We start from the raw sequence: 9772 nt of genomic DNA, 5'->3' as shown, positions 1-9772 counted from the left end.
TGTTTAAAAAGAAGTGCCTAATTGTCGAAATGGCAGGTGGATTTATAAGTTTATAGCATCGGATACCTCCTTTTGATGCACAGAAGTTCGTTATCGACGATCTGTTGACGTCCGATGAAATGACGTTTTGGATACCTTCACAATAGCACCTGAAGTACTGACGGTTGTGTCACGAAGTTGGATCAGCCCCTACAATGTGATGATTGGAATGCCACGCCAGACAGCATGCCATGACGGGATACAACTCGTTGCAATTCGTAGAGCATTATTTTGAGATGTTAGCAAGAATCTCCACTGTGTGTCGCTAAGGAAGAAACTTCAGAATGGGGCTACAAAATTAAGGATGAAGGATCGATGGTCATATGTGTCGTTAACAACGTTACCTTATCTTTGGCCCACGGAGGTGTCAGTCAGAGCTTTAAGAACTTTGTTCCTAGCTTTCACCTCCTGGATGATGTAATTGGGTGTGAGGTAAAATGAAGGAGGTTATAGAAAATCACCATGAAAAATTTTGGGTTATAGACGGTAGGGGTTTTAATTAGAGATCTCGCGTCCAGGAAGTGGATAATTGAATATTCAAATCCCGGAAGAAGTTAGTGGTGGTGGCTAATATAAAGATCTGAAGAACGCCTAATGATACAATCATCTGCAGACGAGGGTAATGTATAAGCACGCCGCAAATTGACAAATCAAGACCTGCTAATATTATCTTTAGGTAGAAATGGATCTGCATGCAAAATTTCTTGAATAGATGGGGCCTGTACAGCTTGATCAACTCGACTAGTCAAGATATGACGAAATGTATTTTCTGCAGCCATCTTTTAAAATAATATGCAGTATATCAACAATTAAAATGTGAAACGTGGACAGGGAGAATCACATTTTGCAATATGGCGCCCAACAGATATACATACCGTTATATTTCACCTTTAATAAAAATCCTAATAAATCCAGTTCGAGATGATTATGAGGAACTAAATGAGAATAAATATTTGCTTAAATTCTTGAATATTGCATTGTAATATCAACGATTTTTGTGACCCTCATAAATAAAACAATGGAATTAGGTAGGGTGTTGGCAGACTTTATTGATTTCACGGACATAAAACGAAACTTATGACACTATCGAATACATTTTACAAACTGGCGGCGATACTTATTAGAAACTGAGAAACTCTATCTAGTTACATCTTATATACATTCGTAGCTTATTCTAGAACCTTCATACTGTAGATCATTCTTAGTGATTACTTACATTTATTTCCTATGATCTAAAGTAAACATTAATTGCGTATCGTAAATGATTAATGTATGGATCTCCATTAACATAAAATATATGTGTTGCCAATTATGTAATCAATCACAATATTCAACAAAACGTTTCCCAAATTCCGGAAAGAATTTCATATAACAATATTTTATTCAATTCATGTATATACAATTTTAATATCAACGATCAATAAATAAAATATATGGTGGGTGGACGAAGAACTGTAATTATTAACGTATCGTCATTAGTTAGAACCGGACAATTATAATTTGATTACAAGGTATAATGCACAGACTGTCCGGCGAAACTTACTCGATTCGCCTAGTCAATATATTCTATAGCTGTGTCTAAGACCAATATTTCTTGGTGTTACAAATTTGCCTTGCTGAGAATCGACTCAGATTAAGGTATAGCTTCCAATCATTTAAATGTTACAGACATAGTAAGTTCCTGTCCGATGGAAATAATTGTTGAGGCGAACATAATTATTATGCCTTATAATATGAAAACTAAAAGCATCTTCTCGAATTTAGTTCTTTCCCGAAGTATTTTGTCAAGCATTTCTCCACCAAACTCTACAGATTTGCAAAACACCGAATCCGAACACTTCAGAAATTCAAATACAAAAAATCTCCAAATTATTTTATGTATTGATTAGCGTTAATGCTCAAAATCGAATTGTATTTCAAAATCAAAAAAGGTTCTTTTTTAAGTGTTAAGCATTAGATGTAAGCTCTCAAAAACAACCCCTGTAAATATAGCATAATATATTTTAAAATACTTTTACAAAATTAAATGATTGTTAATATTTTTTTTAAAATTCGAAAGATTACCCAGTACTAGAGTAAGTCAAAAATAAAAAATAGTTTCATAAAATTTAAAAATTTATTAATTGTATTTGTCAACCAAAATTGTAATTAGGCCTTAAGTTTTGTAGCAAAAAAGTAAATAAAAAGAAAACATTTAAATTTAAACAACAACAAAAAACACGCATAATACAATGAAACAAACAACAAATGCAACACACAGAAACAAAAAATCTTACATAATACAATTCACATGTACGTATTTGTTTTATCTTAGTGTCTTTCTGTCCATTTGAGTCACCTATAATATCTACACTCACCCCTCTACATGGATATATACATAATTTATATGGTGAAAATAACAATGATTATTATCATAATAAAGTATAATTTTTTATAGTTTTAAGTCAGGGTGCTTCAAACGTCGTATTTCAATTTCATTCTAACTTTAATAAAACAACCAATCAACAACACATACATATGTCAAAGCTAGAATTTCCAATCTCTAGTCAATCTTTAAGCTTAAAACAAATATTCTTTTAAACTTTTTTTTATTATTAATGTAAAGTGAGAAATATACATACCTACATATAAATAAAAATATCGATTTTAATTAATTAAGACAAAACATTCCTTTCAAATAAATATTGGTGTTTTTTATTAAATTATCAGATGTGGGAAGAAGTTCGAAGTGAAGTACTAAAATATGTTTTGTAAATATGGAAATGGCGCCCAAGGACACTTATTTTATTAATTTACTTCATAAACGCATTATTCTTATAAGAAACTTATACGGCCTAGCTTTTTCAAAATACTCACCTTATTCCCATAGCAATAACAAGTAAACCCCGTATTTTTTAAATACAGGGTTATCTATTTCGTGGTGTAGCCCCATGAAAAATGTGAAATTATGCGGCCACAAAATATTTCATGAAATAATGTCATATTCGCTCGAGTTGTTTGGCATGTGGCACCATCTTCTTGAAACAATATGTGGTCGTATTCTTCAAAAGCAGGATGTCGTATCGTATACAATGGGAGGAAAAAACTCGTTTATCCTATGACCATAACGCTCCGAATTCATGGTGACAGTCGTTCCAATGCCATTTTCGAAGAAGTGAGGATCAGTCACAACTTCGGACAACAGAGCAGGCCAAACAATGACTTTTCAGGATGTAATGACCTCTCTTCAATTACTTTAGTATTCTCAGAACACCCAATTCGACAATTTTTTTATTAACATATTCACTGCCTGTTTTTCGAGCACTCATCCCACGTAAATACGACTTTGTGAATGGCTACCTGGTTTCGGTTTTTGCGTGAGCTGGACTATATGGACCTAGGCGTAAATCTAAAAAAACTATGTTATGATAGGACCTTGCTATCAAAAAATGCGAAAAAAGATCATTTAAATTCTCCAAATACAGATCATTTAAATTCTCCAAAACGGTAATCGATATTGAAATTTTACACCAAATACTTACATACTCACTTATCTGGCTTGTTACAGAACGGTAGTTCCGTAAGCCAAGCTTAAAAAAGATTTTCAAGCGTATCGGTATTGTGCGCATCTCCTCCAATGCGAAAGACCACGTTGCGAGATGTTGTCTTCTACTTGGTCTTTCCATCTAATTCGTGGCCTTCCCCTTCTGCCTGAACTATCAGTAGGATCGCTTTTATATGCTCATAAGAACTATAAAAAATGGGCTGAGGTGTCGGGTTATAGAAGCTATATGTAAATATGTACCGATTTCATGAAAACTTGACACACGAAAGGTTATAGTAACTTCATTGTACAAAATTATGTGCCAGTCGATTAAACTTTGGGTTTTTAGTGCAACATTTACATTAAATCGGAAGAAAATATATGCGAGCTATATCTATATCTGAACCGATTTTCACGAAACTTAGCACACATCATTCTGGGCCTAATTCAGTACTCTATGCGAAATTTCGTGCAAATCGAAATATATGTAGGAGCTTTGGTGCACCATTTACATAAAGTCGGACGAAACTATATATGGGAGCTATATCTAAATCTCAACCGAGTTTTACGAAACTTAACACACGTCATTCTAGTCTCAACTCAGTGCACTATGCAAAATTTCGTGCAAATCGAAAGATACAGTGAACAGCAAAATGCATTGTACCCCATACAAATCAAACCAGTAAGGAAAGTAGTAAAGTCGGACGGAGCCGACTATATGATACCCTTCACCACTATGGGTATATTAAACAGGACTGTTAACATGAAATTGGATGAAATAAAATATGTGATATTTATCTAAATGTGAATCTACCTAGATCTATCCATAAACATGTCATTCGTTTGTTACAATTGGACAAAAGTATCTAAATCGACTTCAAACAAATATAAATAGGTCATCCGTTGGGCTATGTCTGTATTTCTAGCAAACGCAACTACGTAATTCTAAGCTCAATTTTGTACGTTGTGCAAAATTTGATGTCAATCTGACTAACATGAGGAATTTACTTGAAATCGGGCGAAAATATATATGGAAGCTCTATCCAAATATTAAGCGATTTCAAACAAACTTGTCACAGGTTAGGTTATACTAATTTCAGAACGTTTTGTTCCTATCAGCCTATTGGTTCCTTGGTGCGTCAATTACCTAAAATCAATCTATAATAAAAGGGAGCTATATCTAAATCTAGACCGATTTTCACGAAACAAGGCAGACACACTCTAGGCTCAATTCAGTACGTTATGCCAAATTTCGTGCAAATCGAAGAATATATAGGGACTTTGGTGCACCATTTACATAAAATCGGACGAACTATATATGGGAGCTATATCTAAATCAGGACCGATTTTCTCGAAACTTGGCAGACATCACTCTAGGCTCAATTCAGTACGTTATGCCGAATTTCGTGCAAATCGAAGGATATAAAGGGACTTTGGTGCACCATTTACATAAAATCGGACGAAACTATATATGGGAGCTATATCTAAATATGGACCGATTTTCTCGAAACTTGGCAGACATCACTCTAGACTCAATTCAGTACGTTATGCCAAATTTCGTGCAAATCGAAGGATATATAGGGACTTTGGTGCACCATTTACATAAAATCGGACGAAACTATATATGGGAGCTATATCTAAATCAGGACCGATTTTCTCGAAACTTGGCACTCATCACTCTAGGCTCAATTCAGTACGTTATGCCGAATTTCGTGCAAATCGAAGGATATATAGGGACTTTGGTGCACCATTTACATAAAATCGGACGAAACTATATATGGGAGCTATATCTAAATAAGGACCGATTTTCTCGAAACTTGGCAGACATCACTCTAGGCTCAATTCAGTATGTTATCCCAAATTTCGTGCAAATCGAAGGATATATAGGGACTTTGGTGCACCATTTACATGAAATCGGACGAAAATATATGGGAGCTATATCTAAATCAGGACCGATTTTCTCGAAACTTGGCAGACATAATTCTAGGCTCAATTCAGTACGTTATGGCGAATTTCGTGCAAATCGAAAGATATATAGGGACTTTGGTGCATCATTTACCTAAAATCGGACGAAACTATATATGGGAGCTATATTTAAATTAGGGCCGATTTTCTCAAAACTTGACAGACATCACTCTAGGCTCAATTCAGTACGTTATGCCAAATTTCGTGCAAATCGAATGATATATAGGCACTTTGGTGCACCATTTACATGAATATATGGGAGCTATATATAAATCTAAACCGATTTTTCCCAATTTCAATAGGGTTCGTCCTTGGGCCGTATAAGTGGCCTATGCCAAATTTCATCCAATTCGGATCATAAATACGACCTGTACTTTGTTTACAATTTAACATGGACAGACAGACGGACGGACATGCATACATCGACTTAGAAAGTGATTCTATGCATATTCTCAAGAGGAACCATGTGTCTCCCTGTACCACAGTGTGGCGAAGGGTATAAAAATATTCAGTAATTCCTCAAAAAGCAATTCACAAAATTTCAAATATATTTTTAGTTTCGTTCCAGAACCTAAAATAATCTACTAATTTTACAAGTTTTGCATCTTTTTACTCGAAAACCGTTCCTGAACCCACAAAACTGGTAAAACATTGCATCAAATTTAAGAGAGCACAAAAAAAAGGGCGTTCTCTTTGTAAACTTTTTACTCGAGAAATTTGGCCGAGTAAAAATGGTAAACAGGAATGTCTACTTCTTATTGGCTGTTATGTTGATTTTGAAGTATTCCCATCTAATTTTGGCATATTTACCAGATTTGCGTTCCCGAACTTTTCAAATTAGTTTGTACTCTGAGAGCGATTTTGAAATATTTCCCTTTTACTAGTTTTATTTTTAAAAAAGTACTGGAACAGACCATTTATTTCATGTATTCAATCCTATACTACAATAAATTAATGTAATATTTCATTTTTTTATTAAAACAAAATCGACATATTGCCAAGTCCATATTTTTGCGCAGCATAAGTCTTGGTACCCCTGGAGGAAAATAATGAATTATTTAATATTACTTAATTTTTACAATTAAATTGACTTACCTAATATTTGGTAGGATGAGTTTTAAAACACATTTCGATTCGTCCGAGAAAATAACTTTTTCCCAGAACTCATTTGTCTCGTTTTTTATAATCATTTGCATAATCGACACGCTTCTTTCTGTTGTTTTGTTAACAAGTGTTTTTTGCGGGCAGTGCAAGCATTGAATCCACACCTCTTGATGCACCTACGTACCGTGTCTGCTGAAATTGCTTTCCCAAATTATTCTTTTATGTCTGTAGCGATTTTAAGAGCGCTGGTAAATGGATCTTTTTTTTTAATAATATATTCAATTTTTCGTTCTTCTCTGATGTTGAACTTCCTTTGTATCGATTAACCACTTTTTGGACTGCTGATTTGGTTCTGTTTATCATTTTACCTATTTCGGATAGGAATTTCCCATTTCATGGTTATTAATTATTGTTTTTCGCTCTTCAATAGTTAGTTCTTATCTAGGCATTTAAAAAAAATACTTGCTTTCACTTGTTGCACTAAGCAATTGCTTTTGGAAATGTGGAAAGTACCGTTATTGTTTTAAAAGAGACAAAAACAAAACTTTAAATAGTCGCCAATTATTTTACTAAACGATTTTATCCCATAAATGATGTGTAATATCAGCTCCGACCAGGGGTACCATGACGTATACTTTTTGAGTTGACACGTTTTTTTTATAGTTTATTGGAACAAATGAATGAAATATTACTTTCCATTGTTGTAGTATAGGAGCGAATACATGAAATAAAAATAATTGTTATAAATTTTGTAAATTATTTTTTGAGTAATTACTGAATATTTTTTATTTGTATGGGGTACCATGACTTTTGCTGCGGCCTTTGGTGCACCATTTACGTAAAATCTGACAAAAATATATATGGGAGCTATATCTATATCTGAAAAGATTTTCACTTCAGTAGCCTACGCCAAATTTCGTGCAAATCGAAAGATATATAAGGGCTTTGGTGCCCCATATACCTTAAATCGAACGAGACTACATACAGGAGCTATAACTAAATCTGACCTGAATAAGTGACGTGTGCCAAATTTCATTCAAATCGGATCATAAATGCGACCTGTATTTTGTTTACAATTTAACATCTACAGACGGACGGACATGCATAACTCGACTTAGAAAGTGATTCTAGGCATATTCTCAAAAGAACCATGGGTCTATCTCGTTTCCTTTTGCCTGCTACAAACATATGCACAAGGGTAAGGGTATAAAAACAAATATAGCCAAAAAAAAACTGTTATATGGGGGCTACCCTGAAACTTGGGCAAATATTAATAATTTTTAGTACGGAAATGTGTTATACAATGGTACCCCAAAATACAAAAATTACACCCAATTCGGTTGAAAATGTGTTCTTCATTCCCAAAATACTGAATATTGGAGGGTACCGTAATATGGGAGCTATATCGAAACGTGGACCGATATATCCCAATTCCAATATCAAGCATTCTTGGACTACTAACAATGTCTGTGCAATATTTCAGTTTTATCTCAAATATTGCGATATCCACCGTGATATCAACAGACAGACATACATAAATGAACATAGAATTTTATTCTGATCAAGAATAGATATATTTTGTGGGTTTTCGGTGAGTATTTCGAGGTGTTGTTGCAAATGGAATGATAATTTTAATATACACTCCAACTTATGGTGGAGGTTATAAAATGCATTCAAACTAAGTTGACAGATGTCCAATTTCAGTCCCATACTATTGAAACTATGAAATGGATAACCCTGTATAATACAGAATCTTCGCAAGTTTTTAGATACGACCATTTATTACCGAGTGCTTTCGAACTTGAAATACCACCGGCAGCTTATCTTCAGTTGAATGGACAAAATGTTCAGAAGATCGTTAGACTAGACAATTTGCTGAGAATCTCGATTAACAGAAAATTTTGCATGGGATACGACTTTAGCCTAGAATGAAGTTTGTCTCTAATTCAAGTGTTCCAAGAAATATAATAATTATATAAATATTAACTATAGGTTTACTCTGTATTTTTAAATGCCAAATTATGACGGAATATCAGATTTCTATTTCAGTTTCATCGACCGGTCGTTGCCGCCGAACAAAATGAAAACAGCTGGTAACGAACGTTTTTCATTTTGGTAGTGATCGTCATCGATTGGTTTGCCACTTTTCGTTGTTTTGCTTGACATATGGCAACTCTGGTGCACTTTACAACTTCAAGAGAGAATCTAAAATTTATTTGCATTCATTCGATAAGTAGCAGTAGAAGAGACCGGTTGTGCCACAGCAAATATAAAATACGAGTGTGTGTGTGTTCGGCAAATGTTATGTATTTGTACACATATTAACAGTTTTGTTTTGTTTTTTTTTTCATTTTGAAGGGAGTGGTACGTCGTGTACGCCACAAGTTAGTTGGCATGCACAGCGGCTGCAGCGCAATATTCCACAACTTCAGGCTACGTCATACAACAAATTTTATTCACTTTTGAATAATATCAATATACGCCAAAAGTTAGATGGTGTGTAAAACATTTTTAAATTTTTAATAAAATCAAGCGGCACAACAATTTCATTTGATTTAACACCACCAACGTCTACTGAAAATGGTCGTTTCCACCACAGATGGGTATATGATCCGAAAAAAAGGAGTCTTACACGGGCAACGTCTGTCACCTCAGTCCATTATATAAAAGCAATAGGGCTGCAACAACAACGTAAAAGGGTACAAAACCACCACAACAACATTAGTGAATCCAAAAAATGGTGCAGTCTGGAATCTGTTTTTGGTGAAATTTGGCAAAGGACCCTAAAGAGGCCAGAGAAAAATAATAGAGTTGCGTTAAGATTATACGCTTTGGAAAACTGTATCCCTGATTTCATCATACCACCACAATATTCTTCAGCTGTCCTGGCCATTCTGTTAGCAGCTATAGCGGCTCAATTCAAACTGAACAATCAAGGAATGCAGATAAGTATCCGTATATTAAACAGGAACATATAGTTATTCTGTGAGGCGAAAGGAAATAATTTGGTATCCATTTGGTACCACCACAGTCGGGAAAATATGAGATCTACATTTTTATTTATCGACGAAAAGCCGAAACTTCATTGAATAGCATAAGCAACATATATATGTATATATAACCGTTCGTTCCCAATTAACA

The sequence above is a fragment of the Musca vetustissima genome, unplaced genomic scaffold, assembly GCF_032173495.1.
Source record: "Musca vetustissima isolate MV318-11 ecotype Yass unplaced genomic scaffold, APGP_CSIRO_Mvet_v1 utg5761, whole genome shotgun sequence".
NCBI lineage: Eukaryota > Metazoa > Arthropoda > Insecta > Diptera > Muscidae > Musca > Musca vetustissima.
Note: the sequence above shows the minus strand (reverse complement) of the source record.